At 36.2% G+C, this 22218-nt stretch overlaps 1 long non-coding RNA gene across 1 annotated transcript in view; it reads right to left on the minus strand.

Moving 5' to 3' along the window:
• LOC135231883 (uncharacterized) overlaps positions 1-22218 on the minus strand; it is a 99714-nt gene that overhangs the window by 43020 nt on the left and 34476 nt on the right. The window contains exon 2 of the long non-coding RNA XR_010322535.1: positions 8935-8991. This is a non-coding gene — a long non-coding RNA (uncharacterized LOC135231883). The remainder of the gene's footprint in view (positions 1-8934; positions 8992-22218) is intronic.

Consider the following 22218-nt stretch of genomic DNA (forward strand, 5'->3'; position numbering starts at 1 on the left):
AATAAGGTTATAAAAGTGTGCATCACTGATTTAAAGAAGAGAAATCAATAAAGCATAGTTAATTGAAAATGCTAAACTGTATAATTTGAATAATTTGCAGAAAACTTTTTTTCAAGTAGGGTAATAAAGTTTAATCAAGCCTCCTCAAAATTAAGGCATCATCCACAATATCATGAATTAGCTGTAAAATTCATAAATCTCTGCTATTACCCAAACACTGTCAGTTAACATACATATACACTCCTATCTGCAGATTTTTTTTATAGTAAATGAGAGTTAAAAGAAAAAATTTTATTGCACATTTCTCCCAAAACAACCGCTATTACCAAGCAAATAAGCATCCACACTTGCCCCCAGGTTTCCAATGCATTCAATACAATGTTTTCTTGGTTCACTGAGATCTTCTTATTCTCATTGTCTTAGTCATTTAGTGATGCTATAACAGAAATACCACAAGAGGATGGCCTTTTCAAACAGAAGTTTATTCTCTCACAGACTAGGAGGTCAGAAGTCTGAATTTGGGGCACCAGCTCCAGGTGAAGGATTTCTCTCTCTGTTAGTTCTGGGGGAAGATCCTTGTCATCAATTTTCCCCTGGCCTAGAAGCGTCTCAGTGCAGGAACCCTGGGTCCAAAGGACTTACTCTGCTCCTGGCACTGCTTTCTTGGTGATATGAAGTCCTCGTGTCTCTCTGCTCACTGCTCTCTTTTATATCTCAAAAGAGATTTGCTCAGGACACAATCCAATCTGTAGATTGAGTCCTGCCTCACTAACATGACTGTCGTCAACATCACAGAGATAGGATTTACAACACATAGGAAAATCACATCAGATGACAAAATGGTGAACAATTATATAATACTGGAAATCAAGACCTAGACAAATTGATACAAATATTTTTTGAGGGGAACACAGTTCAATCCATGACGGACACTCATCTAAATAACAACAATTTCTGTAATGTAACACATAATTTCTCTTGCATTCCTCCTAACACTAAAAATCGATTGTCCTTACCTTCATAAAATTGCAAACTACTTTCCACCTTTGGATATCTTCCCATCACACCTCCTTTAAGAGAAGTCCTGGTGTGACACATGTTCTTTCAACACTGTTATTGAAATCTATTTGCTCTGGAAATTTTTACTCTTTAAACTGTATTACTGTGTGAATTTCCCAAATACTGGCTGAAATAAGCTATGGTAGAAAATATATGTAAAATAACAGTTTAAAAAAAAAGAAAATAATGTTAAAATAAAAACAAATAATTTAAAATAAATTCAAAGATTATTACAGACAAATTCTAGTCTACCAGCGAAAGACAAAAGTGAAAAATAAATAAGAAGAAAACATAATTAGAGAGAATATAATATTAGGTGGCAGAAGGTAGGCCAAGGATAACATTACAAAAGTGACCAGAAGTATTTTTAAATGCCTCTATTATAAGAGTTACAGTATGATATTTGGTTTCAAAGGAGCACAATCCAGTGATATGGCTGTTTTTAAGATATATATAAAAATAAAATGAAGTAATCTAAAAACAAAAGAATGTACAAAAGCTAATAAAGGAAAAATTAAAAGTATAAAAAGGGCAAATATTTTTATAAAAGGTAAAACCAGCTGTGGATTTCTGTTGTTGTTGTTTTTGATAGGTGTCCTCGAGTTGGTTCTGACTCATAGTGACCCTACTACAACAGAAGGAAACAGTGCTTGGTCCTATGCCATCTTTACAATCGTTGCTATGTTTGAGCCCATTGTTGCAGACAGTGTGTCAATTCATTTCATTGAGGGTCTTCCTCTTTTTCCCTGGCTCTCTACTTTACCAAGCATGATGTCCTTCTCCGGGGACTGGTCTCTCCACATAGTATGTCCAAAACACATGAGATGAAGTCTCAAAATCCTTGCTTCTAAGGAGCATTCTGGCTGTATTTCTTCAGGACAGATTTGCTTGTTCTTCTGGCAGTCCACATTATACTCACTATTCTGTGCCAACACTGTAATTCAAAGTCATCAGTTGTTCTTTGGTTTTCCTTAATCATTGTCTAGCTTTCTTATGCATAAGAAGTGATTGAAAATACCATGGCTTGGATCAGGTATGACTTAGTCCACAGAGTAACATCTTTGCTTTTTAATATTTTGTTGTTGTTAGGGACCCTTCAGTCAGTTCTGACTCATAGCGATCCTATATACAACAGAACTAAACAATGTCCAGTCCTGCCCATCCTCACAATCCCTGCTATGTTTAAGCCGATTGTTGCAGCCACGATGTCAGTCCATTTCTTTGAGGGTCTTTCTCTTTCTTCACTGTCCCTCTATCTTACTTGATATCCTTCTCCAGACACTGGCTGCTCCTGATAACATGTCCGAAAAGTGTGGGACAAAGTCTCGCCATTCTCACTTCCAAGGAGCATTCTGGCTGTACTTTCAAGATAGACTTGTTTGTTTCTTCTGGCAATGCATGGTATATTCGATATTCTTCACCAATATCATAATTCAAAGGCATCAGTTCTTCTTTGGTCTTCCTTATTCATCGTCCAGCTTTCACATGAATATGAGGTGATTGAAAACACCATGGCTTGGATCAGGGTCACCTTAGTTCTCAAGGTGACATCTTTTCTTTTCAACACTTTAAAGACATCTTTTGCAGCAGATTTGTCCAATGCAGTATTTCATTTGATTTCTTGACTGCTGTTTTCATAGGCATTGTGCACCCAAGTAAAATGAAATCCTTGACAACTTCAATATTTTCTCCATTTGTCAGGATGTTGCTTATTGGTCCAGTTGTGAGGATTTTTGTTTTCTTTCTCCTGAAGGCTGTAATCTTTGATTTTCAACAGTAAGTGCTTCAAGTCCTCTTTCCTTTCAGCAAGCAAGGTTGTGTCATCCACATATGTTAAGAGTCTTCTTCCAATCCTGATGCCCTGTTCTTCTTCACACAGTCCAGCTTTTCAGATTACTTGCTCATCATACAGATTGACTAATTATAGTGAAAGGATACAACCCTAATTCACACCTTTACCAACTTTAAATCACACAGTATTCTCTTGTTCTGTTCGATTGACTGCCTTTTGGCTATGTACAGGTTCTGCATGAGCACAATTAAGTGTTCTGAAATTCCCATTCTTTGCAATGTTATCCATAATTTGTTATGATCTACACAGTTGAATGCTTTTGCATAGTCAATAAAATATAAGCAGACATCTTTCTGATCGTATCTGCTTTCAGCCAAGATCCATCTAACATCAGCAATGATATCCCTCATTCCATGTCCTCTTCTGAATTCAGCTTGAATTTCTGGCAGTTCCCTGCCCATGCACTGCTGCAGCCATTTTTGAATTATCTTCAGCAAAATTTTACTTGTTTGTGATATTAATGACGTTGTTCAATAATTTCTGCATTCTATTGGTTCACCTTTCTTTGGAATGGGCACAAATATGGATCTCTTCCAGTCAATTGGCCAAGTAGTTGTCTTTCAAATTTCTTGGCATAGATGAGTGAGCGCTTCCGGCACTACATCCTTTTGTGAAACATCTCAGTTGGTATTGCGTCAGTTCCTGGAGCCTTCTTTTTCACCAATGCCTTCAGTGCAGCTTGGACTTCTTCCTTCAGTACCATCAGTTCTTGATCACATGCTACCTCTGGAAATGGCTGAATGTTGACCAATTCTTTTTGATACAGTGACCCCGTATATTTTTTCCATCTTCTTTTGATGCTTGTGTCTTTCAGGATTTTTCCCACAGACTACTTCAGTATTGCAACTTCAGGCTTGAATTTTTTCTTCAGTTATTTCAGCTTGGGAAATGCAGAGCATGTTCTCCCCTTTTAGTTTTCTAACTCCTGGTCTTTGCATGTTTTGTGTATAATTCTTCGTTTTGTCTTCTTGGTTTCCCCTTTGAAATCTTCTGTTGAGCTCTTACTTCATCATTTCTTCCTTTCGCTTTAGCTACTTTACATTCTAGAGCAAGTTTCAGAGTCCCTTCTGACATCTATTTTGGTCTTTTTTTTCTTTCTTGTCTGTTTAATAACCTTTTGCTTTCTTCGTGTATGATATCCTTGATGTCACCCCACAACTCATCTGGTCTTTGGTCATTAGTGTTCAATGTGGCAAATATATTCTTGAGATTTTGGGTCTCTAAATGTAGGCGGGATATACACAAGGTCACATTTTTGCTCTCACGGACTTGTTTTAATTTTCTTCAGCTTCATCTTGAACTTGCATATGAGCAATTGGGCTACTAATATTAAGTTCAAATAAAATTATCAAATGAATTGTTTTTGACCTTAAGAAATGACTTTAAAACTCATTAGGAAGAATAAAAAGAGGCAGTAGCATAGATTTTTAAAAGTAGCACAACTAAATATTAACATTTGTTAAGCCACAGTAATTGAAGCTTAAACAAAAGTAATAATACTTTTCAAATTTTAATCAAAAAATTAAAATGTTAGTAATAATAGGAAAATATGAATTATATAGTTTTTCACATCTCAGAAGAAAATATTTTAAAACTTAGATATTAATTAGAATAATTTAAATAAACTATGGTATCTTTTTTTTATCTTTTTGCTCTTATCATATCACCAAAGATTTAAAAGATGATAATACAAAAAGCAACCAAGTATGCAATGAAAGAAATCTCAAATACTTTATAACCAGTAGAACTCTTCTGGAAGCAACTGAGAAACTACTACACAGAGTCTCTAAAAATTTCTGTAACTTTTATTCATTATTATAATTTCAAAGACTCTATTTTACATGTATAATTCAATGTATAGAGAAAAAAAAGCATAAAGATCAAGCAATAAGAGAACACTTAGGTAATCTCTTTACAAACTACGTCCTATAGTATGCTGATAGATGTTATTTGCGAAAAACGTTCTGTGATCAAAACAATGTAACAGATTTTTTTTAAACACAATCTGCACTGTAAGCCTTCTCAGGACGTGAAATGTTAATGTGCATTGTAAGTTTCTGAGACATTTCCTTAAAAAAAAAATTGGTTTTTGTTTTGTTACCCATGGTACATTAAAAAATAATGCATATGAAGAGTTATTAATCCTGTGGAAATTGAATATAAAACATTTAATGTTGGAAAAAGTGATGATGGGGGTTAGAAAAAGAAAATGGAGCTTATATTAAAGACAGAACAGGAATGCTTGAAATTAAGCTTTAGAAGACATACAGGAACTTAATCATTATAAATATTTTCTATGAGATTCCTGCATTTGAGAGGGAAAATGCTGATTATCAGGCAATGTAAAGAGGCCACTTTGTTCTATGGAGGAAAGTAAGAGAAGCAGTACTGAAACTTATGGAAATTTTACTTTTAGTTGAGTTGTGCTAAAAAAGTCATCCCCAAGGTTTCCCTGTAAACCATCCAACTTTCCTGAGTTCCATATCCAGGACTAAGTAGACAATTAAAAAAGCTCAGACAAATAGAATGAGGGAAAAAAAGCTGGATCAAAATTATACACATTTACCACACCTATTAATGTGATTACAGTCCAAAACACTAACCATACCAAATGCCAGCAAGGACACAGAGCAATAGAAACTCTCATTCATTGCTGGTGGGAATGCAAAATGGCACATCCAATTTGGAAGACATCTTGGCTATTTCTTACAAAGCTAAGTATAGTTTTATGATATGATCCAGCAATCACCCTCCATGGTATTTACCAAAATGAATTGAAAACTTATGCCTACTCAAAAGTCTGCACACAAATATTTATACCAGCATTATTCATATTTGCCAAAAATTGGAAGCAACAAAGATGCCCTTCAAACAGTGAATAAATAAAGAAATGACCAGCTCACAAAATATTATTCAGGGATAAAAAGAAATGATCTATCAAGCCATGAAAAGACGTGGAGGAATCTTAAATGCCTACTGCCAAATGAAAGGAGCCAGTCTGAATACAGATGGTATAATTCCAAGAATACGCCATTCTGAAAAGGCAAAACTATAGAGACAGTAAAAAATCTTTGGTTGCCAGGGGTTTGGGGGAGGGATGGAAAGATTAATAGGTGGAACACATTTATAGGGCAATGAAACTAGTCTATATGGTGCTGTAATGGAGGGTACAAGATAATTTGCATTTGTCAAAACCCATAGAATTGTACAACACCAAAAATGAGTCCTAATATAAACTATTGACTTCAAAAACAATGTACATTGATTCATCAATTTTAACAAATGTACCACACTACTGCAAGGCATTAATAATAGGTAAAACTGTGTGTAGAATGGGCAGAGAGGAGGTACTGGCAGCCCCTGGGTTACAAATGGCTGACTTAGGGACAACTCCTGCCCATCATTTACTGTTATGTAAATTTGAGCTTACTTTGAAATGATTGAACCAACTCCTACTTGCAACAAATTCTTCATCACGATCACTTTCACTTGCTGCACATGAAGATTTTAAACCATTGAAAATGACTCAAGTCTTTTATTCTACTAAAGAAAGGCTATTGAAGAACTGTATGTACCTATCGCTGACTTATAAATTCAACGTACAGTTAGGAACAAATCTTGTTCATAACCCAGCGACTACCTGTAACCAAAAAAAAAGGAAAAAAAAAAAAAAAACTTACTGCGGGGGAGTTGATTCCAACTCACAGTGACCACATAAGGGTTTCCCAGTCTGTAAATCTCTACAGAAACAGGCTGCCACATCTTTCTCCCGAGGAGCCACTGGTGGTTTCCAACCACTGACCTCTCAGTTAGCAGTCAAGCACTTTAACCACTGCACCACCAGGGTTCCTTGGGACTGCCTGTATGTGATAGTTTTCTGTACCTTCATTAAAACATGGTAAATGGACAGGTTTCTCTTTGAGGTGATGAAGATGTGCTAAAATTTAATGTGGTGATAATTGTGCTTATCTGTGAATACACAAAAATTCATTGAGTTGTACTTTTTAAACGGATGAATTGTATGGTATGTGAATTACATCTCAAAAAGCTGTTTTTAAAAAAAAAAGCATGATGAGAAGATCAATTCTTGAGAGTCAGTGCTAGAGATTTGTAGCCATAGAAAAATCTCAACCTTGGGGGAAAAAAAATTGCAGCATTAAAACAACCCATTTTAGTCACTTCCTTATTTACTGGGAGGTTAACTCTAAAATCACCTACCAACAAGATATCCTGCTCTGATCCTAAACAGTTTTTTCCAAGTTTATTGGTCTTTTACTTAAAACCAAAGAACGTTTGTGTGGTACATACAGGGTGTATTTACATAATTTTTTTTGTCTTCCAATCTTAATAAAGTGTATTATATTAAGATGTTATATATTTTAAAAAATGGATTCTAATGTAGAAAACTTTTTTTAATGTTAATGTTATTATAGACCTGTGGAAACACTGGTGGCATAGTGGTTAAGTGCTATGGCTGCTAAACAAAAGGTTGGCAGTTCGAATCCACCAGGAGCTCCTTGGAAACTCTATGGGGCAATTCTATTCTGTCCTATAGGGTCCCTATAAGTTGGAATTGACTTGATGGCAATGGGTTTTTTTTTTTTTTTTTTTGGTATAGGGCTATATCAGCATCCCAGAAACCCAGTGCAAATGACTACGCCACCAGGGTTTCCTATATCAGCATATTTCTTGGATAATCTGTCTCTGGTGTTATACACCTAAAATTCTCCAACCTGTTTCATGTTCTGACATATCTCATTTCATACATTATCTGCTCACCCAATTTAACAGCATGATTTGAAATACCTCCCCTAAGTAAGAAGGGTTCTTGTTATGTTTTTATGTTTCCTTTGTTTTACTGAACATTTCCTAATTTTTTTTTTTACTTGTGAATAGATAAAAACAGTCAGCTATTCTATTCTTCTCCTAAAGGCAATCCATGTTTTTATCAGTAGAAAAACCACATTCTAAAATGAAGAATATGTATTTCAAGATTTAAAAATATGAATCACAGTCTATTGTATTCTAAGACTCTGAATTTTCAAATCCCCTTAATAGAAACAGTAGGCAGAAAATGTGCTGAATTACCTAAGTACTTTGGTGAGGTGACAAGTTTGACCTCTCTAAATCTGCCACTTCATACCCTAAACTTTATGAAATAACTTCATAAATCCTGTCTTTCATAGTAATGAAAAGAGTCTTTGTCAGTCTCTGAGTCTTTGTCAAAGCAAATTAGTCTTTAAATATTAATAACTTTGGCTCCCAAATTTAAATTACAACTTTTGGAAATTGAATAATTCACAGGACAAAGCCAATGTATGAATGTACATTTTCAAAAGATTTTATGATATAATTATTTTTCCTCAAAGAGGAACTATAATGTTTATGTATAGCCTAACCTAGATTTTAAAAGTTACAGAGCTATTTACTTTGCCCATAGCAAAATGATTCTATAGTCAGAAGAATGTCCACCTGTCCTGGGAATGGTAGTTTTCACCAAAGAAACTGCCAGGCCTCCTAAATCACAATGAGTTGTAATAGATTTGTTTCATGTTTCTTTAGATGATTGTTCAGACAAATTAAGCTTGGTCAACACAAGATGTAATTTGGGTGTTCTTGACCCAGTCCCATCACTTGTCTATCAGTTTGTGCTACTGTGGTGGTTTGCATGTTGCTATGAGGCTGGTAGTTATGCCACCAATATTTCAAATACCAGTAGGGTCACCCATGATGGAGAGGTTTCTAGACTAAGACAGGCTAGGAAGAAAGGCTTGGCAATCTACATCCAAAAATTAGCCAATAAAAACCTTATGGATCACAACAGAATATTGCCCAATATAGTGCTGGAAGATGAATCCCCTAGGTTGAAAGGTACTACACAGTGGTTGCTACAATGGACTAAAAAATGCCAATGATCATGAAGATGGCATAGGACCAGGCAACACCTCAATCTATTACATATGGTAGCCATGAGTCAGAGCCAACTTGACAGCAACTAAGAAGAACAACAGACCCAGACTCACCATTTCTTTCTATGAGTTCTTATATGATCTTGGCTTTTCCCAGAGTTTAACGCATATCTGGAAGAAATTCATTAAGAATTAAAAATGTATTAAGGGCCTAGTAGATACTAAATTTTTTTTTTTTTTGTAGATACTAAGCATGCTAGCAGTAAACGTTACCTGTAACGCCTCATGGATCTTACACTCTAAGGTAGTAGAGCAAGGTGGACAAACAACTAACAATCTAACAGACATACCACATTGTGTCAGGTAGTGATACATGCTGTGAAAAACTTGAGGAAGTAAGGCTAAAGATAGGATTTGTGTTCAGGTGAGGAAAGTTACTTCACTAGGGAAGGCATTTCCGAATGAAGTGAAAATGTAAGTTAGGCAAAGGTGAATACCATTACAGGCAGAGATGTGAAGCAGCAAAGTCTTGAGGTGACAATTTTTAAGAACTGCAGCGTTTTAGTTCTTACGATATAAGAATTGAGAAGGGTATAGAATAATCGTCTAGGTAGAGAGTGTTTAGGGGATGCATTGAGAGAGACAGGAAGGTGTTCAGTCATGTTGGGTCTTAGGCTATTGTAAGTTTGGTTTTTATTTTGAGGTAGAGATGGGAAACTACTTGATGGTTTCGAGGAGAAAAAATGGCATGATTGAATTTATTTTCAAAATGCTCTGACAGCCAAGTGGGAAATTTACTGTAAGGGAGAAAAAAAAAATAGAAAGCGTACTCTAATAATGGCCTTCAGACTAAAACTGATCAGAATGCTACCTACATTCCAAAAAGACATGGTGAGACACTGGATTGAGCTTTAACAAGACAATTATTATTGTCCAAAATAATAGCAACCTTTGGGAATGGTTGAGAGATGGAGCGAAAGATAGAGGAGTATTCTCACATGTAGAAAGGCATATAAACTTAAAAAAAAAAAAATCTGAATTTTGAAACTGTAACCAAACCCTGCTTTACTGAAACTTTGTGTCTTTAGGCTAATAAGGATAATCTAGGTAGTTTCCTGAAAAGAGCATTTGATAACATTGATACTAAAATATTTTATACAAAGTAAAATTTTGTTTAAAGTTTAGTTTAAATTTAATTCATATTTTTCAATGTAACAAATCAGTTAATTATTAAGAATACTGGATCTCAATCTGCAGTAAGAATTTAACATTGACTAAAACCAAGCATATCCTCACAATATTGTTTTTCAAAATGTAATAATAAAACTTCAAAAATATCCTTTTCTTAAAGATGCTTTTAACTGGACCTAATATGTTTCTCCACTAGGTTACAAAGATGGAGTCTACCCTAGACTCTTTTTATATATTTTGTATTGAATACAGCACATTAGAATGAATAAATAACTTCAAATGATTTATATAATTAAAAGCGATGGCCATAGACACATAATGGATTTACATATGAATTTCAAGCCATTATTAATCCATTCAAATCAGCAACACATAAAAACAGCTCAAAAGAAAATGTTACTTTGATGAAATGGTTGGAGACTTAAAATGTCAGCAAAAATTAAAAATAAATAAAAATAAAAGCTGTGAAGCCATAAAAGCATTACTTTCAGGTAACTCTTTTGTATGTGCAATCTTAAGACATATCAATTTAATTTCAAGTACTCCTAAACTGGGTAATCACATTCTAATTGATTTGATATTATTAAAGGAATATAAAATATAGTTTCATGTTAATTAACAGAGTTTCCATCAATAAGAAATTTCTCAAAAATTATACAGAAATTGAATTACTGAAAATTCAATGGGATTAAGTACTTTAAACTTATTATTTAAAATGATTTTATAGTTAATATTCTGTAACTGTGTCATTTTAGACTTTAATGTGTCATTTTTTTTTAAAGTTATATGTATATGATTATTCTATACCCTTCTCAATTCTTATATAGTAAGATGCAAAAGGAACTATCTTCAGGCGGGGAGTAGAGGGAGGAAGGGCATGACCTTCAGAGCTCAGCCTGTCTATTTAAGACCCAGATCTGATATTTAATAGCTGTGTGACCATAGGCAAATGACTTCTACTTTCTTGTAAATTGCAGCTAATGATAGCCACCGTACGCAGTCTTCAGCTACATTTAACAAGACATTGTAAAATGCCTGACACAATCACTAGCACATAGAAGACTGCCATTAATTACCTGTTCCCACCTCTTAGTAACCACAAAACTGCTATAAATATAGTTTAGATTAGAAAATAGAACTGTTTTCTGAAAGAAGAAAAGCTATGTTCTCACCCATTTTTCCTACCCCCCTCTCACCCAAGTCAAACACGTATAATTACATCCTATATAACTGAATGTTTAGAGCAAGGGCCTTGAAGTTGTCAGTTTGGGAATTCTACTCTTCAGCACACCAGTGACTTCTGTGACCTTAATTGAGCCTCCAGGCCAGAGCTTCTCCATTTTTCAAGTAGATCTAATAATGGAAAATACCTCACCCTCATAAGGGTGCTTTTAGCATTACTGAAAAATAAAAATCTTCTCAAGGCACACAAAAGAAAAAGTATCTTTGTTATTAAATATGTGATGAATTGGTGGTAATTCATATTGTGTAATGTTGTAAAAGTCAGTAGCTTTAGGAAGTGAAGATTCTCATGAGGGTATTGGCCGGAAGAAACTATATAACAGCAATTGAATTACCTGCTAAATTGAAAAAAATGATTGAGAAAACCCAGCATCCCTATAGAAGAAGAAGCTATTATATCTCAGTAGAATATATAGTTTACCTGTAACACTTGAAAAGAAGTTATATATGATCTAATTTCTTGGCCATATCTATATGAGGCAAGTGCTTCACTGGGACATAGCCAAGACATTTCCTTTTATAGAGCAATATACTGACAAAGGTTTAAAAAAATAATAATTTAATGTTTGGAAAGTCAGAACCTTTACCAACATTAGGAAATGAACACATACTAATTAATTGCTGTCACATACATATTTCATATATTGCAAACCTATGTGATCAATAAATTTTAATATTTTCAAATAGCCAAGTCAATATTAAATAAAAGCTTCTCTAAATAGATGTACTGTTTTATAAGTTGTAAAAATCCAGCCTGAGAAGAAATGAACTTTCATCTAAGAAGAAACACATTTTGGTAAGAAATTTAATGTTTTACGTAGGATTAATACTTACCGGAAAGGGAATAGCGCTTATAATCTTTGTAATAGGTTATAATTAAAATAATGGAAGCATTAATTATAAATGACCTCTAAAAATGTTTATATAGAAACTCTGATACTAGAATCACAGCTATGAACTGCTTCTCTCTAAATCCTCTAGCAAATACTTATTTGGTATTGAGTAGGACAGTGATTCATTCATTCGTCAGATATTTGTTAAATGATCAGTTTCTCTGTAAAACACTAGAAATACAAAGACAGGTAAGATGTTATTTTACCTCTTGATCAAGGGGCCTATAGTGTAGAAGCAAGTAAAAACCATAGAGAAATAGTTCAAATAAAATACTATAGACGATATGAGAAAAGTCTGTACAAAGTACAATGCACACATGAAAAGTGAGAGATCAACTCTACCTGGCAGAAGAAAAGGGACAGTGAATATTAATAACGGGGATCACATTAGCGATAGCACTATTTTGATGAGGAGATAGACGTTCTTCAGATGGGCAGGGGAAGGAAAAGCTAATCCAGGAAGAAAAATCAGAGTGACCAAAACCACGGATGTATAAGACTATCCATCATCTCTGAGAACTGTACTTGGAGGAATAGAGTCCATGAATCGTGCCAAGAATAAAGACAGAGGAGGCAAGTTTTAATTTAGGCAAATAGTAACAGATGGTTAGAGGGAAATATATACCATAATGCTATAGTACCCTAAATGTGAACTGAGGCACCCCCACATGCCACAGAAAACTCATGAAAATGCCTCAGCATATTTTAAATTTTAACAGGAAATAGCAGTATCTGTGGAACACCATGTGGACTACAATCATTAACTTGTTTGAACAGCTATTAACTTGTTTGAACCTATCTACTTAATACATTAAACTGCTAGATCTTTATTTTAGCTGAGGGTGCTCTAAAAAATAATAATAATAACTGAAGCGCTAAAAGATCTATGAGCCAAGAAAGTTTGGGAGCATTTGCCATATGAGTTTTAACTTCATAAGAAACACGGAAACCTAGAAGAATTTAAAGGAAGGAAACAGAATTAGAAAACGTGTGTTTTGAAAGGATCATTCTGACAACAATGCATAGTTTAGAGAGGTGCCATTTTGGAGGCATAGAAACTATTCATATACATATACAAAGCAATATTCTTGAACATCACAGTAAATATGGCTTTTTAAAAAATACTAGGTTGATATTACACTGAAGTTTAACTTATTTTATGAAAAAGTTATATTCTATAATTATTAGCCTACTATTCAATAATTGAGAAGCAGTGTCCTAGATCAGAACTAAAAATGGTGTCTCAGCCTAATGAAAGCCAATGCCAGAATTGTTTTCTTAGCAAATACAACATACATAATCCCTTCACTTCTGAGCACAGCTACCACTTGCCCACATCCTGAAGCTCCCTTTGATTGAGGTCTTTGTTAAAAAGGAGCTTAAAATATATTACGGCTGATATTTATTTGGTGCTCATTATAAGTCAGGCACTCGTCTTAGCATTTTACACACATTATTTAACTTAATCCCTACAGCCCTATGATAAAAGTACCATCATTATTATCTTCAGCTTATATGTATGTAAACTGAAGCTTCTCTTCCAGGGTTCCTGGTCACAAGAATATTAAGCAGGATCTAAGAAACAAACTTGGATTTTATGACTCCAGAGTCCAGTCTTACCAACTACATTGTATCACTTCCAAACCTGTTGCTGTCGAATCAATTCCAATTCATAGTGACCCTATAGGATGGAGTAGAACTGCCCCATATGGTTTCCAAGGAGCACCCGGTGGATTCGAACTGCTGACCCTTTGGTTAGCAGCCATAGCTTTTAACCACTACACCACCAGGGTTTCCCATCCCGTGGGAGCAATAACCTAATTTCGTTATCTCTTTTAAGCATCAGGCATTTATGCCTATTCTTTTGCAAAACTACTTTGACCTAAATTAATTGGATAAAAAATATTAATTTTGTTTTAGAGAAAAAAATCATTGACTGTTACCATTATTTATTTTGTTGATTACATGGGAGATGTTAATCAAAGCATAAGCCTATTAGACCCCCATTGCCATCAAATTGATTTGACTCATAACAACCCTTTAGGATAGGACAGTGTCAAACTGCTCCATAGGGTTTCCAAGGAGTGACTGGTGAATTTGAATTGCTGACTTTTTGGTTAGCAGCAAAGTTCTTAACCATTATGCCACCAGGGTTTTCTTACTATTGCTAAAAAACGAAACCAAGCTCATTGCAGACAAGTTGATTGTGACTCATAGCGACCCTATATAGGACAGAGTAGAACTGCCCCATAGAGTTTCCAAGGAGAGTCATGGGAATAAAAAAGGCAACCTCACCAGCTGTAATGCTTTGGTCACCATTGGATAGTCCTTAGGTTTTTGTGTGAAAGAAACTTGTATTTCTTAGCTCTCTAATGTTTATAAGATTCCTGGAGAGGTGGAATTTTGAGACTGATTGACATTAATAAAGTCATAAAATGCTGATGTTTAACTTGAAATGCTAAGACATGGACACTGACATACCAACCTAGTTACCAGAATTGTACTGCCCATTATCTGGGTTCTTCCTTTATTAGACCAATATTCCAGGGAAGACGAACTTAAAAATATACGAATATAATTATAAAATTGCATAATGACCATGAATTTAGAGAAGGAGAGGGTATTGACATGCAATTCATTCATGCCACAATGAAGCATGAATAGTTTCACTGCATTATAAAAGAGTATACCCTTTAAGACTGAGGTGAGTAGGGGTGGGGTAAAATTTAAGGTGGAAGTAGGTGATTCTAAGCAAAGAGAAAACCATGGTAAAAGACCAAGGACAAGTGATAATCTTTTCCTGGAAATACCAATAACAATAGATTAGAAAGATAGATAGATACAGAGAGAGAGATAAATATATGAACTTTATCAATGAGAACTACAAGAGAAGGAGTAAGCACAGTCTTATGAAGAATGAATAATGCACTAAAGTCTCTGAATGTTTTCCTGAGGACAATGATAGGTTTTAAGCATGTTTACTCAAGCTGTAAGAGTGACAATTATTTGAAACTATTCAAAAATACATGGAATTGAAAGGTTTTCTTAAAACAAACAAACAAACTACAATTTAAGGAATTCTTGTCCTATGGCAGTAACTAAAGGGAACACTACAGGTCTGTCAGTTTGTCATACTGTGGGAGCTTGTGTGTTGCTCTGATGCTGGGAGCTGTGCCACAGGTATTTCAAATACCAGAAGGGTCACCCAAGGTAGATAGTTTTCAGCTGAGCTTCCAGACTAAGACAGATTAGGAAGAAGGACCTGGCCGTCTACTTCTGAAATAATTAACCAGTGAAAATCTTATGAATATCAGCAGAACATTGTCTGGTATAGTGCCGGAAGATGAGCCTCCCAAACTGGAAGTCACTCAAAATACCACTGGGGAAGAGTTGCCTCCTAAAGGAAAAGTAGAGTTACTCTTAATGATATGGATGGAGTCAAGCTTCTGGGACCTTCATTTGCTGATGTACAACCCAAAATGAGAAGAAACAGTTGCAAACACACATTAACAACAGGAACAAGGAATGTAGGAAGTATGCATCTAGGAAAATTGGAAGCTGTCAAAAATGAAGTCGAACACAAACACCAATATTCTAGGCAATAGTGAGCTGAAATGGACTGGTATTGGCCACTCTGAATGAGATAAGCCTATGGTCTACTATGCTGGGAATGACAAATTCAAAAGGAATGGGGTTGAAGCCATCATCAAAGAACATTTCAAGATCCATCCCGAAATGCAACACTGTCAGTGATAGGGTAACATCATACACCTACAAGGAAGACCAGTTAATAGGATAATTATTCAAATTTACCCACCAACCACTAAGGCCAAAGAAAGAAACTGAAGATTTTTACCAACTACTGTAGTCTGAAATTGATCAAACATGCAATCAAGGTGCATTGATAATTAGTGGTGATTAGAATTCGAAAGTTTGAAACAAGGAAGAGGGAACCAAAAAACCAAACCTAGTGCCGTTGAGAAGATTCCGACTCATAGCAACCCTATAGGACAGAGTAAAACTGCCCCATAGAGTTTCCGAGGAGCACCTGACAGATTCAAACTGCTGACCCATTGGTTAGCAGCCATAGCACTTAACCACTACGCCACCAGGGTTTCCGAAGAGGGAACAGTGGCTGAAAAATATGGCTTAGAGATAGAAATGATGCCAGAGATTACATGGCAAAATTTTGCAAGGCCAGGGACTTCTTCGCTGCAAACAATTTTTTTCAACAACATAAACGGCGAGTATACACATGGACCTCACCAAATGGAATACACAGGAATCGATGGACTACATCTGTGGAAAGAGATGATGGAAAAGCTCAATATCATCAGTCAGAACAAGGTCAGGGGCCGACTTCAGAACAGACCATCAATTGCTCCAATGTAAATCCAAGTTAAAGCTGAACAAAATTAGAACAAGTCTGCAAGAGCCAAAGTACAACCTTGTGTATATCCCACCTGAATTTAGAGACCATCTCAGAATAGACTTGACACATATTACTAATGACTGAAGATCAGACAAGTTGTGAAATGACATCAAGGACTTCATACATGAAGAAAACAAGATGTCATTCAAAAGACAGGAAAGGAAAAAAAAATGTAGAGTGGATAAAGCAAAAGGAAAAAAATGATGAAGTAAGAGATGAACAGAAAATTCAAGAACAAGAAGACAAAGTAAAGTATTATAATGAAATGTGCAAAGACCTGGAGTTAGGAAACCAAAAGGGAAGAACATACTTGGCATTTCTCAAACTGAAAGAAATGAAGAAAAAATTCAAGCTTCAAGTTGCAATAGTAAAAGATTCTACAGGGAAAACATTGAATGATGCAGGAAGCATCAAATGAAGGTGGAAGGAATGCACAGAGTCTCTGTGCCAAAAAGAATTAGTCACTGTTCAACTATTTTGGGAGGTAACACATGATCAACAACCAATGGTACTGAATGAAGAAGTCCAAGCTGCACTGAAGGCATTGGTGAAAAACAAGGCTCTGGGAATTGACAGAATATCAATTGAGATATTTCAACAAAAGGACGCAGGGCTAGAAGTGCTCACTTGTTTATGCCAAGAAATTTGGAAGACAGCTACCTGGCCAACCAACTGGAAGAGATCCATACTTGTGCCCATGCCAAAGAAAGGTGATCCAACAGAATGAAGAAATTATTGAACAGTATCATTAATATCACACACAAGTAAAATGTTGCTGAAGATCATTCAAAAGCAGATGCAGTAGTGTATCAACAGGGAACTGCCAGAAGTTCAAACCAGATTCAAAAGAGGATATGGACTGAGGGATGTCATTGCTGATGTCAGATAGATCTTGGCTGAAAGCAGAAATACTAGAAAGCTGTTTATCTGTGTTTTATTGACTATGCAAAGGCATTCGACTGTGTGGACCATAACAAATTATGGATAACATTGCGAAGAATGGGAATTCCAGAACATTTTATAGCACTCATGAGGAACTTGTACATAGATCAAGAGGAAGTCATTGAAATAGAATAAGGGGAAACTGAGTAGTTTAAAATCAGGAAAGATATCGGTTGGGTTTGTATCCTTTCACCATACTTATTCGATCTGTATGCTGAGCAAATAATCTAAGAAGCTGGACTACCTGAAGAGAAATGTGGCATCAGGATTGAGGAAGACTCACCAACAACCTGCAATATGCAGATGACACAACCTTGCTTGCTGGAAGTGAAGAGGACTTGAAGCACTTACTGATTAAGATCAAAGGCTATAGTCTCCAGTATGTATTACGTCTCAATTTAGGGAAAACAAAAATCCTCACAACTGGACCAATAAGCAACATCATGATAAATGGAAAAATATTGAAGTTGTGAAGGATTTCATCTTACTTGGATCTACAGTCAACACCCACGGAAGCATCACTCAAGAAATCAAAGGTCACATTGCATTGGACAAATATGTTGCAAAAGACTTCTTTGAAGTGTTAAAAAGCAAAGATATCTCTCTGAGGATTAAGGTGGGTCTGACCCAAGCCATGGTGTTTTTAATCATCTCATATGGATGAGAAAGCTGGACAATGAATGAGAAAAACCAAAGAAGAATTGATGCCTTTGAATTATGGTATTGGTGAAGAATATTGAAAATACCATAGCCTGCCAGAAGAATGAACAAATCTGTCTTGGAAGAAGTACAGCCAGAATGCTCATTAGATGCAAGAATGGTGAGACTTCCTCTCACATACTTGTTATCAGGAGGGACCAGTCTCTGGAGAAGGACATCATACTTGGTAATGCAGAGTGTCAATGAAAAAGAGGAAGACCTTCAATGAGATGGATTGGAAAAGTGGCTGCAACCATGAGCTCAAGCATAACAATGATTGTGAGGATGGCGCAGGACCCGGCAGTGTTTCATTCTGTTGTACATAGGGTTGTTATGAGTCAGAACCAACTCAATGGTACCTAACCACGACAACAACGAAGTGAGCACTTTTCATACATTAGCTCATGCAATTTTTAAAATTTATTTTTGCACAATGTTTGGAAGACTTACTCTATAAATGTGAGGTACTAAATGGAGAACATTCCTAATGTTTGAAAATATTTTCTGTTTATTTTTTGAGGGAGGGTTAAATAGTGAATAACCACATAGGCTACAGTTACAATTACAAGGTGATAATCAGACTATATAGATTTTAATCTCTTGCTACATCTATTTAGTTTTATGAAGGGTACAAGGCAGAAAATACAGAACCTATAGTACCTTCAACTTTACTCCTTCCAAGTGAAGAGCAGTGTAGGAACCTGAGGACATTCTCTGAGAGGGCTATTTCAGACCAGCATGAAGTTAGATCATTTTTCACAGTTCCCCCGTGACCTCCAGTCAATATTTTTATAAAACACACTTTTAAAATATTGTGTGATTTTTTTTCCCCAAAATGCACACCTCTAATATTTTATACACAGGAAAAAGCAAGCTAGTGCATCTGTTACCACCAGGATCTGTATTATCCAAGAGAGTATAGATATTCTCTTCCCAAAACATGTTATTCTTTACCAAAACCCTTCACCAGTCTTTAGGTACAGTCTCATCAGTTGCACTATCTTCTTCTCTATCCGTTACCACTTGTATCTTTTAAAAATATTAGATGCATTTGGGTGCGCCTTTAGTTTCCCTAAGGCCAAATATACTATATTCTCTGGACAGTTTCCATGGGGCTAATATTAATCGGGAGTTTTAACTCCGTTTTCCAAAATATCTTTTCATCCTAAGGGTCATCATCAGCATACATTTCATTTTCTTTAATTTCCATAAGAGAGCCCATAAAATACTTTATTGTACCAAATAGCAGTAGATAAGATATTAAAGTAATCCTTAGTACACCAAACATTTGTTTTTTATTGCACTGTAATTTTCTCAGCCTTCCCAACAGAAACATCTCCTATCCATACACCATACATTTGCAGTGACAGGATGGTCACCAGAGTGGTTAGTAAATTCAGTATTACTTCAGGCCAAATATGAAGGAAAAGATTTTTACTGATACTGGTTCCCATGTATTAATGTAGATCACAACAGTTTTACCCCATAGGGAGACCACAGTGTTGGTCTTTTATCTGCTTAATACCCACTAGTCATATGGTAGGAAATGGTAGGTAATTTTTAATCAGTACATCTCTCTGACTTGAGCTTCTAAAATGCCCAGCCCTTTAAACACAACAGCACTAAAGCATGGTAGGCAACCCTTCCTGGGTGAGGATACAGGCGTTTTCCCAGAGTTGTTGTCCCAAGATGACTTCTTCTCTCCAAGTAGCAAAAGAATTTCACCAGGGTCTTTTTTCCCTCATTGTCAGAAGTAGATGGCAGGTACGAAGAGATAAAGATTAACAGGGAAATCTCTACCACTAGGCAATGGGGAAAGGAGCCCTGGAGGGCCAATGGTTAAGTCTTTGGCCGCTAAGTGAAAGTTTGGTGAATCAAACCCACCCAGTGGCTCCATGGGAGAAAAGACCTGGAGATCTGCTCCGATGAATATTACATTTAGGAAGCACTATGTTGTTGTTGTTAGGTGCCGTCGAGTTGGTTCTGACTGATAGTGACCCTATGCACCGAAGAACAAAACACTGCCCGGTCCTGTACCATCTTTACAATCGTTGTTATGCTTGAGCTCCTTGTTGCGGCTACCATGTCAATTCACTTTGTTGATCTTCCCCTTTTCCACTGACCCTGCACTTCACCGAGCATGTTGTCCTTCTCCAGGGGCATCCCTCCTGACAACATGTCCAAAATATGTAAACACAGTCTCTCCATCCTTGCTTCTAAGGAGCATTCTCGTTGTACTTCTTCCAAGAAGCACTATGGGACAGTTTTATTCTGTCACACGGAGTTGTTATGAGTCCGAATCTACTGGACAGCACATGACAACAACAGGCAATGGGACAACACTTAGGGTTAGTTCTCATTTGGTCACATGAGGTGCAATCTCTATCTAATCTAGAATTTCCTTTGAAATATATATAGCTAAGTTCAAAGATACAGTGTCTTGAGCAGTAATGCTCCCTTCAGCTACAGCAGGACAAATGCAATCCTGATCTGGACCATTGGATCTGATAACCCAAAGCACTGTGAGATTAGAAAGAGGTTTGCAAGGTAGAAAAGATAAGCATTTCTAAGAACCTTCCTCCCTCAATGCTGCTCCTGTTCAGATGAAGCGCACACATTTTTGGCTGATCTAGCCAGTCTTTCTTATCCTTTTCATTTTTAGTACCTACTATGAAACCCTATAAGGAAGTTCTACTCTATCCTATAGAGTCACTATGAGTTGGAATCAGCTCGATGGCAATGGGTTTGGTTTTGGTTTGTTCTGTGAATATAAGTGTTTTAAATGCCCATTCCAATTTTCAGTTGAGCCATTCCTATGAGGGAGCCCTGCTGGTTCAGTGGTTAACTGCTCGGCTGCTAACCAAAAGGTCAGTAGTTCGAATCTACCAGCTGCTCCTTGGAAACCCTATGGGGTGGTTCTACTCTGTCTTATAGGGTTGCTCTGAGTCAGAATCGATTCCACAGCAAAAGGTTTTTTTTTTTTTTCTTCTTCTTCTTTTGGTATGAGGGTGGTAAAAGATATATATTCCATTATAAACTGTGTTTTTTGTCCATTTTCTTCAACTGGTCATGAAGAAATCTATTCCCTAAGAGATATATGAAAGGGACCCAAAATCCTTGGTAGTTTTTGTCTGAGAATTCTGTTACAGGTAACTGAAATCCAAGGTGGAATAAATGTTTATTCTTGAAAAGATTCATTGGACTCCTTCAAGAGCTATGAGCAGTTTTCCTATGTAATCTACCTCCCAATAATGTGCTCCTTTGACTTTGTAGAATTTTCCTCAAGGCCATTTTTTTTTTTTTCTCTTTATAGTATTGAGGATAAATAATTTCTTACTGTACTAGTGGATTTTGTGAGTTGCACTGGTCTATGTCATTGTTCCATCTTTCACTGCATAGCTTGAGACCACTGTGTCAGCATGCTAGCTCATCTCACATACCCAGGGGCTCTCTGTCATGGATTGAATTGTGTCCCCCAAAAATATATGTCAACTTGGTTAGGCCATGATTCCCGGTATTTTGTGGTTGTCCTCCATTTTGTGATTGATGTAATTTTCCTATGTGTTCTAAATCCTAATCTTGGCCTGTGATTAATGAGGCAAGATTAGATTATGTTAAAGAGGATTAGGGTGGGATGTAACACCCTTACTCAGATGGTATCCCTAATCCAATGTAAAAGAATTTTCCCTGGGGTGTGGCCTGCGTCACCTTTTATTTTACAAGAAATGAAAGCAAAGGTAGGTAAGCAGAGAGTAGGAAACCTCATATCATCAAGAAAGTAGTGCCAGGAGAAGAGAACATCCTTTGGACCCAGGGTCCCTCCTCTGAGAAACTCCTAGTGCGGGGGAAGACTGATCACAAGGACCTTCCTCCAGAACCAACAGAGAAAGAAAGCCTTCCACTGGAGCTGATGTCCTGAATTTGGACTTCTAGCCTCCTAAACTGTGAGAGAATAAATTTCTCCTTCTTAAAGCCATCCACTTGTGGTATTTCTCTTAT

The sequence above is a fragment of the Loxodonta africana genome, chromosome 1 (genome assembly GCF_030014295.1).
Source record: "Loxodonta africana isolate mLoxAfr1 chromosome 1, mLoxAfr1.hap2, whole genome shotgun sequence".
Taxonomy (NCBI): Eukaryota; Metazoa; Chordata; class Mammalia; order Proboscidea; family Elephantidae; genus Loxodonta; species Loxodonta africana.